Source organism: Sciurus vulgaris (assembly GCF_902686455.1).
Source record: "Sciurus vulgaris genome assembly, chromosome: 9".
NCBI lineage: Eukaryota > Metazoa > Chordata > Mammalia > Rodentia > Sciuridae > Sciurus > Sciurus vulgaris.
In genome coordinates, this window is record NC_136469.1 from 102344386 (window position 1) to 102362602 (window position 18217).

The window sequence follows — 18217 nt, forward strand, 5'->3', positions numbered from 1 at the left end:
TGGTGCATATTTTACATTGTCAGTTTGCATCAGTCACATTTCAAGTGCTCAATAACCAGATGTGAGCTACCATTTAGGGCCACGCAGGGATGGATGGTCTCTGCCACCTTTAGAAGGACATTTCTCCCATCATTCGTGATACCTTATATTTTAAATACTTATGCCTCTAGGTGGCGCTAATGTTCTGTGTTTCGGCCTGGATGTGTTTAACCTGGATAGTTAAGAACAGTGGAAAGGGCCGCTTTATTTATCCACTGACTCCCTTCTTCATTCATTCATTTCATAATTTTTATTCATTTCACATTCTACTGAGAGTAAGGATATTATGTTCTCTGAAACCTTATTCAATAGCTAACGCTTAACCAAACTATTGTTAATTATGCCAAAGTATGCTAAAGAAAAAATACTTTAAAAAGTGATTGCTTTCCATTTTTTGGTGGGGAAGACATATAAGATCGATTTCTGTTTATATATTTTTAGACAGAGGGAGGAGATCAGCTATTTAAAAGAGAAAGAGAGGACAGGAAAATCACCGAAGAGTCTATATCAGGTTTGAATAACTTTGTGACACTTCATGAAGAGGAAGCAAATATTTCTTTTTCAGTTTTACCTAATATAAGATGACTGGGGCTTCTCATTGGTAGCTGAATGTGTCAAATTTCTGAGAGAGAAATGATGAATATAAAAATTAACAAAATAGTGCTGTGGATATGACTCAGTGGTTGAATGCCCCTGAGTTCAATCCCTGGTACCAAAAAAAAAAAAAAAAAAAAAAAAAATTAACCTGGATTTCAACTCTGTGGTTTTATCTAGATTCTAGCCCTACTGTATCAGAGCTCTTCTATATTCAAGCTCTTACTATTTTGGATGAATCATATTTAATATTCAGATTTAAGTTTAAGAAAGCAGGTCCAATTACCATAAAAAAAACTTGACATTATTTTACACTGAGAAATAACTAAAATGTTATTAAGGATATGTTAATGATAACTAAAATGTTTGATAATGTGAACAAGTGGTTTATATGATTAACTCACCCCAACAACAAAATAACAAGACAGATAATTTTATCATCTCCACATTTCATATGAGGAAATGGATGCTCTAGAGATAACTAACTTGTCCTGGACACATGGCTATTAAGAGGTGGAACATGAATTCACACCCAGACTGTCTGATCCTAAAGTTCATTCTCTTATCTACTGTACTACATTGAGGAATCTCTCTCTCTCTCTCCCTCTCTCTTTTTAAGTTGAATTTGCTAATCAGTCAATAAAATAGTCAACAAAAACTAAAATCTATGCTATCCATGGAGCAAAGATATCTTTTAAAATAATCTGTAACATGCTTAAAACAAGATCCAAGGGCTGACAGCTTGGCTACCTTTGATTTTAGTCCTCATTTGATTAAAGGCTCTGTAAGCCAAGTTACTGAAATTCTGTTTTCTACTCTGTCTATAAAACAGAGTGGACAGGAAATAGCTTTCCTGATTGGATAGGTTGAATTCATAAAATGATTTCATGACAACTCACTTTACAAGTATAAATTCCTCCTGCATAACCATTGTAAAAGCGTTCTCATTATATACCATCCATAGATTTCCCAGTTTTTGTGTGTTCATTTTTGAGGCATACAATACAAAATTGTGTGTGTCGTGGTCTAAAGCTGAGCTTAAGTCCGTTCTTTGTCACCCCTTGGATCTGTTACCTTGGGCAGCATACAGAATCTTGAAAGATAAGTGTCCTCCACTGAAAAATCAGGGCTGATACACATTTTTCTGAGGATGTTGCATAAGAATGAAATGAGATGACATATGCAAAGTCTCTTGCATGTAGTCTAGGACATGGTTAATACTCAATAAATTAATTTTGGAGGACAATAGTAGACATCTCGACAAGCTACTTCTGCACCTACATACTTGAGTTTTTCAAGGAACTTGATAACTAGTGACAAATGAAGGTGAAAGGTGAAGTTAGTCCCCAGACAAAGAAAGTGTACTTTTCTCACTCCCCCAAATCCTTAGTATCTTGATGAATTTGGGTCGAGTGCATCTAAATTATGCAGCAAGCTGCCTCAGTTCTTTCCTTTGCTTGACAGTGAAAGTCATTTTTCATAGTAATCTGGTTGGAAAAAGGCTTATGAAGATGTTGTAGTATTTGGCTCCCTGTTTTATCCAAGTTGTCTGGATGAAAAATTTGTCTTTCCATCTTTCAGACAAAGGATTTATAATGACTTTAGCATATTATTGAAGCAAAAGACAGTAAGGAAATGTGACTCTGACTTTTATGGGTCCAGATTTGGATGCATTGCTTGAGGGTCACAGGTGGAAAAAATAAGTTGTTTAAAGAATGTCAACATTTCTTTTTCTCCTCCTCCTCCTCCTTTCCTTAATCATGTGTGACAACATCTGATCCTTTTTTTCACCAGGTTCTTGAAAAGCAGCCCAGATGATTTTTCCTTATCAAACCCCCTCATTTGTTGTTGGCTCAGGACAAAGCCACCTAGACCAAGAGATCACGGTTCACTTCACACAGAGGAAGAAGGAAAATCTATTTTCAATAGATTCGTGGGGAGAATGTGATCTCAGAATATTCTCCCAGGACTTAGAGGAGCTCAAAAAAAATACCAAGTCTAACAATTTCCCTGGATCATGTGTTTGGAAAAGGAGGGGAGATTTGGAAAAAGAGGGACAATTTTATCAAGAAGAACGTCAGACAGTGGCCTGACATGAGTGATAGCTAAATTCAGTGGATAAGAGCCATTCAAGCATTCTGGTTTTGGATTATATACAAGGTTGGATTGAGAGCCAGCTTTCTCACAAAGTTGGTATTTGTTGTCCTTCCTATGGAATAGGCACAAAACGGACTGTATTGCGTTTAAGCTGGTACTGAGTGTGTGGCATCAGCAAAAGACTGTCCTTGCCCTCTTCCCCAGGTGCCCCTGTTCTGCCCCGCTCCACCTGCAGTCATTTGAAGTGACCCATGGTAGGTATGGCCCAGAGCTGGGGTGAAAGGAGCAGGCTTTGCAACCACAGGAAACTGAGTGAATTCCCGCTGAACTTCTAAGTGAACTTCTAATTCTCAGCTTTGATTCCTCCTCTAGAAATACACATATGATCTTCCTCAATAACCTAGTAAAGATGTGGTTGAGAATCACCTTAGGTGATGGCCAGGGAGTGCCACGCTTTGCAAACTGTTGGGCAAATGTCAAGTCTCATGATAACAATAAACTTCTGAGTGGATAAATCTTGCATCTGTGGACTTTTGCAGATCCAAGGTTCAGGTTCACAGTTGAAACCGCCTTTCCTTCTCTTTGCTAGACAACTCATAGGAAGATTTGCTCAGCCATCAGAAAGAATTAATCACATTCCAACATGGAAGAGTCAGCCGGCACCTTGCCCTGGGGCCCTGGGCTTCCAGTAGCCCGGATCAGAGACTCAGTGGACTTACTCTGCACCCTACCCTTCACACCAAGCTGAATAACTTACCTCAGCTTGTGAGGGTCTGAAAATGAACAAGCTCAAGTTCACCCCCAATGTTAAGGGGTGGAGTCAGGATTTCAAGGCAGGGGTCTTTCCCCCGCCAAGGGTGTAGAGCTGAGTGTGTCTCTCCCTGGTTTTCCCCACATGATCTTCTTCCTGCTCGACCTCCTCTCTGTTCTCCCTCTCTTCCTCCTCCCTCCCTTCCTCTCCTTGAGGTTCGAAGCTTTCTCTACTAGAGAATTAGAGGTAATTGAAAAGGGAATGAAAACGAACGCTTAAGAGTTGAAAGTCCACATGAGTATGTGTCTCTCTCTAAGAGCTTCTTTGTTTTAAAATTAAAGAAAAAAATTTTAATGTGCTAATTGCCTAGGAAACCCCCAAAATGCATTTCGACTGTAAAATTTAAAAAACTGATCACTATAGATGAAATCAGAGTCTCTCCTGACCCTCTTTATCTCAGTGCCTTCTCCAGAGCTAACTACTGCTATCACTTTGGTATGTATTTTTCTGGCACTTTAAAAATTAATTTATATGCATTTATCTAGAGCAAGACAAATAAATATATTTAATTTTTAGATGGAAAATATCAATTGTACTTATCATTTTATAATTCATTTAAAATTTTTTATTCAAGGACACATGTCCTTATTGGACAGGACATGTTCCCAGATGTGGCCGTAGGCTCCTGATCTCATTCTTCGACTGCTTCTTCAAGTGAAGCCGGTGTTGTGACTTAAGCATTCTGTATTGGTCCTATTGATGAACTTTTAGGTGGTTTCATTCGACTGCAAACAGGGCTCCAATAAGCAATCTTTTTGGGGTGGTGTTGTATTTTGAGGTGCTGGGGATTGAACCCAGGGCCTCATGCACCCCCGCCTCATCAATGAGCATCCTCTACACGTCTGTCAAGGGTAGATACAATGGTCTTGTGAATCTGGATGCAAAGAAATCATTTGATTGGCTCTCATCCACTTAACCCCTGTTCTCAAAAGACATTTAGCTAAAAATCTCTTCCCATAATCACTTGGGGTTTTCTCATTTCAACAAACTGTTAGTTGTGTACATTATAATTTTCGTGATCTTTATTTTCGTGCTTTTGTGACAGTACCGACTGACTAAAAAATACCGTTCACATTGCTCCTGTAATAATCAACCCTGCACTTGACACAGTTGAAGTGTGCCTGTAGTTAATGGATTAATAGTGTGATCAAATTGCCCTCCCAAGTGGCAATTTATGCTCCTGTCCAGGAGAACACATTTCCTCAAACCCTCGCCAACACCTGATGTTTTCAAACACTAAATACTTTTCCAATCTGATGAGAGGGAAGGTGACATTTTGTTGTTTTAATTGGCATTTTATCCTGATTTTCTTCTTCTACGGCAAAAATGTGCTCCTTAGAGAGTTCTTATGTCCTTGTTGAGCAGTGGGGAGTCCCATTGCTAGACCTGTTCCATCAGACCTCCCGGCTGGTGGGGAGAAGGCTACCATGTGGCGAGGTACAGAGCACCACAACCTCATCTCCCAGAGACGGGGTCCTGTTTGGGACATTCTCAGAGCATGCCTTTCCACCATCCAGCTCTCGATCTTTGGGTATATTTAGAAATTCTTCAGAGATGCTGTAAAATGATCCAAATGCTCTGTTTCCCCTTGTTTTCCTAATTATAGGTGTTGTATTTTATGCCTATGTTTTAGTCAGTTTTTTTTTGCTTTGGGGCTCACAGTTTCAGAGGTCTCAGTCTACAGACAGCTCACTCCGTTCTTTGGGACTCAAGGTGAGGCTGAGGACAGCAACTGGGAACTCGGCACCAGGAATAAGAGAGGGGGGTGGGGAGAGAGAGAGAGAGAGAGAGAGAGAGAGAGAGAGAGAGAGAGAGAGAGAGAGAGAGAGAGAGCTGATTAACAAGGACACAATATCAACCCCAAAGGCATGCCTGCAGGGACCCACCTCCTCCAGCCACACCCTACCTGACTAGGTCACCACTCAGTTAATCCCTATCATCAGATTCATGCAGTAAGACTCTCCTAACCCCAATCATTTCACCTTTAAATCCTCTTGTAATGTCTCACACTTGAGCTTTTGGGGGACACCTCATATCTCAACCATAACAACATAATATGTTACTCATTTTCTAAGAAGGGGATTTGCACTATGAAATTTTAGAATACATACCTGTCTTGTGATTATGAAAGTACTGTATGTATATTATTCAAAACTCGAAAAGCTGAAAGAAGTATAAAAACATAGAAAATTATCTTCCGCTCGGAGACAGCCATTGTTAAGATGAAAACAGATGTTTTGAAGAAACACATTTGCAGGCACAGGCATATCTGCCTTTTCTCCACACTTTACAAGTTCTGCTATGCACATTTTGTAACCATGCAGGAAGACCATTTTCTTATTTACTGCATAATTTTATTTCAGAGTGTGTTTGTACACTGCTTAATGGGAAATATCTGATATTCGTCTTACGTTTAAACCTGGCTGAGATGGTTGATTTCTTACACATCTACTGAAACCTCATTGGCTTTATTAAGCTGGGGGGCTCTGAATTTTGAAGTGGACTTCAGACTCTGAGGTGCTGCATCTCCCCAGGGTAGATAAGCCTCTTAAACTACCTTGGAGAAGGGACAGGGTGACTTCATAATTGTTTCAGATCATGCTCACGGCCACCCCAGAATTTGCATAAGGCCTAGGAACCAGGAAAGAACATGAGCCCTCTTAACAGTTGATGTTGGGAAATAGCTCTGCCTCAGATGCTCAGGAAGGTCTGCGTGTGGGCCCAACTGGCTGTAAGGGAGCAGTGACACCAGGCCGCATGTGAACCTGTGCCTGCCCAGTGTCTAACTCTAGTCACTTGAACTCCTGGATTGTCCAGCTGGGGCGACAAGGTAACTTTTTGCCTCCCACATCTCCAGTGCTGCCGAAGTGAGAGTCAATTGCTGTTGGTGTTGCACACTACATTTTTGGAAAAAGGTTTTCTTTCATAAGCACAAGAGGATATTGTTTACCATGGCCAAAATAAATACACAAAGCTGCATGATTTTCCACAATTGGTTAGGAGGAATGTTGAATTAAATGTTCTGAATCATTTCAATTCTATTGTGAACATTGTTTGTTGGTTACTACTTATTTCCTTTTCTGTTCCACAGTGTATTTCATTCACTCTGAACATTAAGCAGCGATGGAAATGGTTTGCTTCAGAGCAGATGGTTTCATACTATTCTGCAGGAAGTACTTTCTGACATCCCCTGCTTTGTGAGATCGTCCTGGGATTCCTGGAAGTAGTTTTTTTTTTTTGTTGTTGTTTTTTGTTTTTTAACTGTGGTAGGAACATTTAACATGGGCTCTGCCCTCTTAACACATTTTAAGTGTAAAATACAATATTTTTAACTACAGGCACAGTGTTGCACAGCAGATCTCTTGAATTTATTCGTGTTGCATAACTGAAACTTTCTGTACCTTGATTAGCAATTCCCCATTTCCCTCTCTCCACCAGCCCCTGGCAATCACCATTTTACCATCTGCTTCTATGAATTTCATTGTTTTAGATATTTCCTATAAGTAGAATCATGAAGTCATTGCCCTTCTGTGATTGGTTTATTTCACTTAACGTATTTTAACAATAGAGACTTATTTCCCAGTATTTGTGGATATTTAAAAGTGCCATTACATTGCTGGATTGCTTGGCTCAGAGTAGTGTTCCCTTGACTGGTTTAGACCTGATTTATGCATCAAGAATGAAGGTTGGTTGTACAGGTTAGGAGCTGGCTATTGGCACAAATGGTGAAGGTTCTTATCTTGTTTGTAATTTTGACTGTGTTCTGGAGGGAGGACGAGATGTTGTGATCTGAAATGCTCACGCCTTCAGAGGGAAACTCCAAGTTCTAGGCGAGGGGTTAACAGAAAGGGACAAGGTTAGTGTCTGACGGGAGCTGCCCCCAGCTGTGGCCGTGGAAAGGCTGTCCTTAGGCAGATGTGGACATAAGAGGGGAGAAACAATGAGAGAGGAGAAAGGAGGAAAGGGTTTGAGAGGGAGGAGGAAGAGAAAGAAAGGGGCTCAGGGTGGTGAAGGTCAACATCAATGGCTGGCTTCCTGCCCAAGGAAGGTTGCCTAAGCCTTAGAGCTATGGGGTGGGGCTGCCTCATGAGCTGTGCCGTGGGAACACGACAAAGTCCTCTGGCTGGAACAAGTGGGCCCTGAAGTTGCCCTGTTTCACTCACCAGTTCACCAAGACATGGGGCAAAAAATGCCCCAAGAGCTTTCCTAATTCTTCTAAAAGTGATATGTTGGCATTGTACTGGTGCGAGGAGCCATAATGGTCTAAAAGTGGACAGTTAAGGTTTCATTACAGAGCTCTTTCATGGAGCCAGAAAGTCGCCAGAGCTCAGAAAAGATCTTCTTTTTTATCACAGGCAATGAAGCAAGCACGTGGACACTCGAATTGAGGGTCATCATACTTGAGGTTATATCAAAGGACCTCTTGAACAGCAAGTATCACATTCTGGGCCTCTGGATCAAGACTTCTGGTCAACCCGTCCAACGAGCTTCTAGCTCCAGAAGACTTGGGTTCAAACTCCAGAGCTGATGTGTTCTAGTAGGAGGGTTGGATAGATTCCTTCTGCTTTCTGAGCTTCATCTTCCTTGCCCTAAAGTGGAAAACATGAAGATTGAAACAAAGTTTGAGGGTATGTTTGGATGCCCTTAAAAAATAATGTAGTGCTATATCAATATTGGTCTTATCTTTTGGGAGGAATCAGCTCTTTAAAGACATGTTGATAGTAGCAGACTTCCTCACAAGCAGTGATACTCAGGACTACATAGGGTAGCTACCACATCAATATAGTGCAATATCTAACATATAGGAAATCAAGAATATGATATAAAATTATATTTTGCATATGCACTGTGAGGGCATGAGTTGCTTGTTTCTCTCACACAGGACTGGGAATGGGGGAGGAGTGGTTCCCCCAGAACCCTGAGGATGTTCCAGCCAGGGAACTGGATGGTGGGTGACAAAGAAAGAAAACCAAGTCAAAACAACAAATCTACAGATGTCTGGCACATCAGCTTTGTGGGTAAGATGCCTGCTCTTGTGATATAGAAGAAAGCCACTGTAGGTAATCCAGGAGGATTGCAGTGCGGAGGGGAGCTGAAGAGTGGGGCAGGATGGGAGGCCTGGGAGGGGTCTGACTGGGATCTGAAGAGCTGGGTTTTGTGCGAGGTGGTCCTTCCACAGGACTCCATGCATATTCAATAAATACAGAAACATTACAATGTGCTTCATTAAACCAGTTGGACTTCTCATTGAGATGGTGAAGGGTTTGCATTAAGTTTGGGGTTGAGTCAAAATTGGATCAGTTTTATAGATGAGTCTGAGAGTGGCAACCTGGGTTACATATATGGTAAGGCTGATGACCCTGTCTTCATAGGGCCAGGAGGGACAACTGGGATGAAGGGTTTGAAAATGCTTTGTGAACTGTAAGGGATACACTCCTGGGAGTTGCCCTTGGGTTGTTTCCATTACTCTCGTTGTGAGTTTATATGCATGTAGGTTTCCCCTGTGCATTATCCCCAGATGCTATTGATCATCAGGGACTCAGTCAAGAGTGTAGACAAATCTGCTGAGACCCATCTTCCCGCCAACAAAGACTGCAGAGCATATCCCTGCTGATGGCAAGGAATCTTGGCAAACAGTGCTACCATCTGTGGTTATCATGCAGACAATGATGCAGGAGATGTAGTTGAGCTTCAACAAATCAGACAAAAATTGACTTCTTACATTATCTTATATCAGTGACCCTTTGTCTGAACACATTGACATGTTGCATTTGTTCTGAAATCGTACACAAAGTGAGTATGTATTTTTTTTTTTTTTTGTGTGTGTGTGTGTATTCATGTGCATGTTGTATTTCTCACATTGTCCTGGGAAAAGGGACCATGGCCTTCAACAGATTCTCAAGGAAATAACTTGCCCAGAGGCTACGTATTCCTGACTTACACTGTTTCAAATGATGGGACTTTGCTGAAAGGTGAATGAAGAAACTGGAAAATTCTAACCCCATGCAGTTGTTAGCTCACTATGTTAGCTCATCTCTGAGGCTCTGTTGGGCTGTTCTAATATTTACATGTAAGGAAGAAGCAAATACATTGTTTGAGTGGTAGCACTTATTCCTTCATTAAAAGCATAAAGTTTATTTTGGATGTATGTTTTAATTAGAAAGACGATTATGCTGCTTTTAGAAAAGTTACATGGGAAAAAAACCTACCACGCACATGGACTCAGTAAAAAAGTGGGGCTTTCCATCCTTATATCAGATAAAGTGGACTTCAAGCCAAAGTTAGTCAGAAGGGATAAAGAAGGACATTTCATACTGCTTAAGGGAAATAAATCAGGAAGACATAATGATAGTAAATATTTATGCCCCAAACAATGGTGCATCCCTGTACAGCAAACAAATCCTTCTCAATTTCAAGAATCACATAGACCAAACACAATAATTCTGGGCGACTTTAACGCACCGTTGTCACCACTAGATAGATCTTCCAAACAAAATCCAACCAAAGAAACCATAGAACTCAATAACACAATCAATAACCTAGACTTAATAGACATATATAGAATATTCCATCCATCAATGAGCAGATTCACTTTCTTTTCAGCAGCACATGGAACCTTCTTGAAAATAGACCATGTGTTATGCCACAAAGCAGCCCTTAGGAAATGAAAAAAAAATAGAGATACTGCTTTGTGTTCTATCACATCATAATGGACTGAGAGTAGAAATCAATGACAAAACAAAAAAGGGAAATTACTCCAACACTTGGAGACTAAATAATATGCTATTGAATGAAACATGGGTAACAAAAAACATTAGGGAGGAGATTAAAAAATTCTTAGAGGTCAATGAGAACGATGATACAACATATCAAAATCTCTGGGACACTATGAAAGCAGTACTAAGAGGAAAATTCATTGCATGGAGCGCATTCCAGAAAAGAATGAAAAGTCAACAATTAAATGACCTAACATTACAGCTCAAAGTCCTAGTAAAAAACAGAATAACAGCAAAAGTAGTAGAAGACAGGAAATCATTAAAATGAGAGCTGAAATCAATGAAATTGAAACAAAAGAAACAATTCAAAAAATTGACAAAACAAAAAGTTGGTTCTTTGAAAAAGTAAACAAAATAGACAAACCCTTAGCCACACTAACAAAGAGAAGGAGAGAGAAGACTCAAATTACTAAAATACATGATGCAAAAGGAAATATCACGACAGACACCACCGAGATACAGAACATAATGAAAAGCTACTTTGAAAATCTGTATTCCAACAAAATAGAAACTACCAAAGACATTGACAAATTTCTAGAGACATATGCTCCTCCCAAACTGAACCAGGAGGACATACACAATTTAAACAGATCAATATCAAGCAATGAAATAGAAGAAGCCATTAAAAATCTACCATCCAAGAAAAGCTCAGGACCAGACGGATTCTCAGCCGAGTTCTACAAGACCTTCAAAGAAGAACTCATTCCAATACTTCTCAAAGTATTCCAGGAAATAGAAAAGGAGGGTACCCTACCAAACTCATTCTATGAAGCTAATATCACCCTCATACCCAAACCAGGAAAAGACACATCAAGGAAAGAAAATTTTAGACCAATATCCTTGATGAATATAGATGCAAAGATCCTTAACAAAATATTGGCAAACCATATGCAAAAACATATTAAGAAAATTGTGTGCCACGATCAAGTGGGGTTCATCCCTGGAATGCAAGGATGGTTCAACATTTGTAAATCAATAAACATAATCCATCATGTCAATAGACTTAAGGATAAGAATCATATGGTTATTTCAATTGACGCAGAAAAAGCATTTGCCAAAATACAACACCCCTTCATGCTCAAAACACTAGAAAAAAATAGGGATAGTAGGAACATACCTGAACATTGTAAAGGCTATTTATGCTAAACCCATGGCCAACATCATTCTTAATGGAGAAAAACTGAAACCATTCCCTTTAAAAACGGAAACAAGACAGGGATGTCCTCTTTCACCACTTCTATTCAACATTGTCCTCGAAACTCTAGCCAGAGCAATTAGGCAGACTAAAGAAATTAAAGGGATACGAATAGGAAAAGAAGAACTTAAGCTGTCACTATTTGCAGATGACATGATTCTGTATTTAGAGGATCCAAAAACCTCCTCCAGAAAACTTCTAGACCTCATCAATGAATTCAGCAAAATAGCAGGCTATAAAATCAACACGCATAAATCTACAGCATTTTTATACGCAAGCGATGAAACAGCTGAAAGGGAAATGAGGAAAACAACTCCATTTGCAATAGCCTCAAAACAAAAAAATACTTGGGCATCGACCTAACCAAAGAGGTAAAAGATCTCTACAATGAAAACTACAAAACATTGAAGAAAGAAATTAAGGAAGACCTTAGAAGATGGAAAGATCTCCCATGTTCTTGGATAGGCAGAATTAATATTGTCGAAATGGCCATACTACCAACTCCCAGTTGCTGAAATAAGTTAATTCCTTGATTTCCTTTCATGTAACAGCTCTGGTATAATAGTCCAGAAAAAGTAAAAGTGCTATACAGATTCAATGCAATTCCAATTAAAATCCCAATGACGTACCTTACAGAAATAGAGCAAGCAATCATGAAATTCATCTGGAAGAATAAGAAACCCAGAATAGCTAAAGCAATCCTTAGCAGGAAGAATGAAACAGGGGGTATTGCAATACCAGAACTTCAACTATACTACAAAGCAACAGTATCAAAAACGGCATGGTATTGGCACCAAAATAGACAGGTAGATCAATGGTACAGAATAGAGGACATGGAAACAAACCCAGATAAATACAATTTTCTAATACTAGACAAAGGTGCCAAAAATATGCAATGGAGGAAAGATAGCCTCTTCAACAAATGGTACTGGGAAAACTGGAAATCCATAAGCAACAGAATGAAACTAAACCCCTATCTCTCACCCTGCACAAAACTCAACTCACAATGGATCAAGGACCTTGAAATCAGACCAGAGACCCTGCATCTTATAGAAGAAAATGTAGGTCCAAAACTTCAACTTGTTGGCTTAGGATCAGACTTCCTTAACAGGACTCCCATAGCACAAGAAATAAAAGCAAGAATCAACAACTGGGATAGATTCAAACTAAATAGCTTTCTCTCAGCAAAGAAAACTATCAGCAATGGGAAGAGAGAGCCTACAGAATGGGCTCACTCTTTGCCACTCATACTTCAGATAGAGCACTAATTTCCAGAATATATAAAGAACTCAAAGAACTCTACACCAAGAATACAAATAATCCAATCGACAAATGGGCTAAGGAAATGAACAGACACTTCACAGAAGAAGATCTACAAGCAATCAACAAACATATGGAAAAATGTTCAACATCTCTAGTAATAAGAGAAATGCAAATCAAAACCACCCTAAGATTTCATCTCACCCCAATTAGAATGGTGATTATCAAGAATACAAGCAACAACAGGTGTTGGCGAGGATGTGGGGAGAAAGGTACACTCATAAATTGCTGGTGGGACTGCAAATTAGTGCAGCCACTCTAGAAAGCAGTGTGGAGATTCCTTAGAAAACTTGGAATGGACCTACCATTTAACCCAGCTATCCCACTCCTTGGCCTATACCCAAAGGATCTAAAATCAGCATACTACAGAGATACAGCCACATCAATGTTCATAGCTGCTCAATTCACAATAGCCAGACTATGGAACCAACCTTGATGCCCTACAATTGATGAATGGATAAAGAAACTGTGGCATATATACACAATGGAATATTACTCAGCTATAAAGAATAATAAAATTTATGGCATTTGCAGGCAAATGGATGAAATTGGAGAATATCATGTTAAGTGAGATAAGCCAATCTCAAAAATCCAAAAGGTGAATGATCTCACTGATAAGCGGATGATGACACATAATGGGGGGTGGGAGGGGGGCAAGAATGGAGGAAGGAGGGACTGTATAGAGGAAAAAGAGAGGTGGGAGGGGTGGGGGGGAAGGAAAAAAATAACAGAATGAATCAAACATCATTACTCTATGTAAATGTATGAATATGCAAATGGTATGCTGTTACTCCATGTACAAACTGAAACAACATGTATCCCATTTGTTTACAATAAAAATAAATTAAAAAAAAAGAAAAAAAGGTTGGAAACTAAAGAAAAGTAGAAAGGTATTTTAAAAATCATTAAATAAACCTCATGAAGTAGTTCACTGGCAGAATAGTATAACAAGTGCAAGTTTCGATTTCAGATACACCTGAGTTGGGGTTCTGTGAAATTTAGGGAAATTTGCTTAATCTCTGTAAATATGTCTTCTCATTAACAATTAAGAAAATAAACTGGGCATGATCCAGTCACTTGGGAGGCTGAGGAAGAAGGATGGCAAGTTGTGGCCAGTCTTGGCAACTTAGCAAGACCATGTTTCAAAATATAAAAAGTGAAAACAAAAACAACAACAACAACAAAAAAAAACCAAAAGGCTTGGGATACTGTAGCTCAGTGGTAAAGTGCTTACCTTGCATGCTTAAGGTAGTGGTTTCAATCCCCAGCACTGCAAACAAACAAACAAACAAAAAACAACAAACAAAACAAGAACAACAAAAAAACCAACAACAAAACAAAACAAATAACCAGTTGAGATGATAATTGTATTTACAACATAAGGTTCTTGAGGATAAAATGAGAAAATGGAAGTGAAGAGCTTAGCACCATTCCTAGTATTCAGTAAGTGCTTAATAGATGATACTGTTTTGTCATGATTGTTTTCTAATTCCAATGATTCTTATGTACTGGAAATCGTATTGTGTTTCAGTTTAATGTTCTGCCTTTTTTCCTCTTTTCACTTTCATTTGTAAATGTTTGTTTTAATTGTTGCATTATATCAAAGACAGGGAATACATTCATTTACTTGGTGATCCTTGGCTTTTGAGCGTGTTTTCAATTTTTAACTATTTAAAATGAATGTTGTCATAAAGTTGAATTTGTTGGTTTCTTAGCCTCCAAATCAGATGGCTCCATTAACATATTTTGGGCAAATATGCTTTAGGAATCAATCTATGTAATGAGGATTTTTGTAGTTGAATATATGTGATTTCTTGAAGATAGTTGAAACACTGGAAGATAAAACCATCATGAATTTTACTTGTGACTTCTTTTGCTTCTTGGGAACTCCAAACTCTAGTAGTTTCAACTCAAAACAATAAGAGGGGGGGAAAGATGAGACCAAGAAGCGGGGGGGTGCCTTTGTTCTGTAAGGATGTGAGTTTGCCATCTGAAACAGGGACTCCAAATCCCAGTTGCTGAAATAAGTTAATTCCTTGATTTCCTTTCATGTAACAGCTCTGGTATAATAGTCCAGGGCTGGTGTGGTGACTTCAGGGACTCAGCCTCCTTTCATCTTGTCCTCACACCTAGTCCAGGTGGGTCACCTACCTGGCCAGTGGGAAGAGGAAAATGGGGAAGAAAGCACTTGCTAACCCCTTAAGAAGCTGCACCCAACACTTCATTTCATGTTCCATTGGCTAGAGATGAATCATGTGACCACACCAAGTTGCAAGGGAGACTGGGAGATGTAGTTTTAATTCTGGGAATGCTTGTATCCAGAAAAATATCAAGGGTTCTATTTCCCTAGGAGGAGAGGAGAACAGATACTGAGGATCAACTAGCTCTCTCTGCTACAACAGACTTTTAAAATAAAAAGTAAGCCTGGGACAATCCAAAGGAGTGGGTAATAAGGAGCAAGAATAGAGAAAGTACTACTGCCAGAGCAACATGAGCATCTGGAGGGTATACCACACTGGCACTTTGTGTTCACCCTCTGCCATCTTTAGACTCAATTTGTGTTCTAACCTAGAGAGCTGGCAGAGTTTCTCCTGCTCTTTCTTTCTTTCTTTTTTTTTTTTTTTTCACATAAGGGAGTTTATTAAGCAAATAAAATGTCTCCCTGCAGGGTAAGAGAGAAAGTGAGAGGAAAAGAAAGGGAAAGAGAAAGGGCGCACACTAGAGAGAGTGGAAAGCGAGGAGGAGAAAGAAAGTGAGTTGGGGGAGAGGAAAGCAGGAGAGAAGATGGAGGGGTAGCTACCATGAAGCACTTGAATTCCGCAGGGCTAACAGGGACCAATAACAGAGAAGGATACTTGCAAGCTGACTGATGAACCAATAGCTAGCTAGGATGTTCTTAGACTGACAGTAGTTGGGAGGCGGGGAAATGGCAGCAACAGAAAGGGTGGGGAGAGCAGCTTTGTACATTACATTCCCCCATTTCTGTTTTTATAAGAAAATCTTTTGTTCTCCAGTTCTTTCCGAAGCCTTCTCTCTCCTTCCTGCCTAAGTGACTGGGGCTGGTTTTGCAGGTGAGATGTAAAAAGTCCATTCTCCCAGGGGCAGTCTTCAACTTCCAGACTTCCAGAGGCAGATGGTTTTCATGGACTTCATTTTCTCAATTTGACTGATCCCCTATTTCTACACTAACTGCCTGTCCCCAATTCTGGCTTCATTCACCCCTCTAATTTTAGGAACTCCTTTACTGCTGTAGGGAAACGGGGGCGATGATAATTCTGGCTTCTTTGAGCTGGAAGGGGGCAGTGTGGGGCAAGCAGTTTGGAGTTTCCTTTTTAGAAATCGGGTTAATCGAGGGGTCCATGGTAGAAGTCTGGTTGGGGAAGAGCAGGTTGTAGAGGCATCTGGGGATGGGTGCTTCTATGAGAAAAGAACAAAAAGATATGAGTACTGAAATGAGATTCTTACTTTGGAGCTATTCTAACGTGCAGCAGGGTTGTGAGGCAGAATCTTATAAGGTGGGGCTTTTCCTGAAGCTAATTTTTTCCTCTTTTGCCATGACCAGCATGACCAAATTCTCAAGTTCAGTGAGGGACAAAGGAATATTAGAAAATAAAGGTTTATAAACACAGGTTTTGAAGATTAAGCTGAGATCAGATGGAACTCTGTTCTCTGATGGAACTGCAGATCTAAAGAGGTATGTCAGCAACCTTTATATATGTATGTAAGCATTATTCTTTGTTTTTAGGAAAGTTACAGAGACGAGGACATTAACTTTTTTCAGAGCTGCAAAGTGCAATGTTAGGAGCTCTCTGTAGCTCTCAAGGAAGTCCACTGTCCAAAGTCATGAGGTCAGAGACCCCAATCTCAATCACTGTTGTCCCATTTTTGCTACTGCGCATTACACTCTTTCTTAAATGTCATTTTAAGAAGTTTACATATATTGACTTCTGAGTCTATATGAACATTAGTTAACACAATTTAACATTATATCTAAAACACGAATCTTTCTTGCCACCTCGTTGGTATCACTCCTCTACTCACGAAGTCCTTCTGTTTTGATAATGCCCTTTTCATTCAGGAAACATTCAGAAAGTGCTGGAGATGTCAGATGATGGGTCCTCTCACTAAGGGATTGGGAGGCTTAAAGTGTGGTGCTGAGACAGACACAATGAAGCAGCATTAGTATATTCATGCTCTGCTGGAAGTCTGTACAAGTATTGGGGACTCCATTGAAGGAGGGCCTTTTCTAACTAGCATGAAGCTGAGGAATGGTCCAGAAGTTCTCATAGAGAGGTGGTACTAGACTGACACTTGAAGAATAAGAAGGTGTTTATCAGACTGACAGGATTTGGTAAGGAGGAGAGACAGAAGGAAATATGGAAAAAACATCTTTGTGTGGAGCATGGTCATAAGATAAAAGCAGGCCGATTTCAATTGGTTTAGGCTTGAAGAGCAAATTTGTTGGGTCACATATTTGAAAAGTCTGGGGGTGGGAAATTCAGTCCAGCTTCAGAATCAACCTAACATAGGCATTCAATGTGGAAACCCCTGACTTCTTTTCTTATTCTGACCTTGATTTCTTCTCTGTTGGCTTCATTTCAATAGGATTTTCTTATGAGGTGCAGAGATGGCCACTGACCCTCAACTTTGAATATAGTCTCTGAGATGCAGAATAGAAAGACTTTATTCTTTCTAAGGGTTCCAATTAGAGTTTCTAGATGACCTTTGATTGGACTGGCATGGGTCACAGGCTCAACCCTGAACGTGGGTGTGTAGGGCAGATCCAAGCAATCCACATACTTGGATTGGGTGATACTTCCTGAAGGAAAATGGCTGGTATTAGCAGAGCAGGACAGTTTATTCAGAGAACTACTTGTAATCCAAGAAGTAGAGCAAAAAACAAGAAGATGGAGGGCTTTGGATGCTATTATACAAAGTGTGAACTTTATTTGGTGGATTTTATAGAGCATCACTGAAGGGCCTTAATTGGGTAACATGACTCTTTGACATACTATTATTTAACTGAAGACCATGGTTTAGCTTGGGGTTCACTCTGTGTTGCATATTGCATGGGTTTTGACAAACGCCTGATGTCACATATCCACTGCTACAGTATCATACAGAATATTTTTACTGCCCTAAAGCCCCTTGTACTCCACCTTTTCACCTGTCCCTTCCTTGAAACCCTTAGCAACCACTGGTCTTTTTTTTTTTTTTGCAGTACTGGGGATCGAACTCAGGGTCTTGTGCTTGCAAGGCAAGCACTCTACCAGCTGAGCTATCTCCCCAGCCCAACCACTGGTCTTTTAACTTTATTCCTAGCTCTGCCTCTCCCACAATGTCATATAGTGGGAATTATATTTTATGTAGCCTTTTTAGATTGAC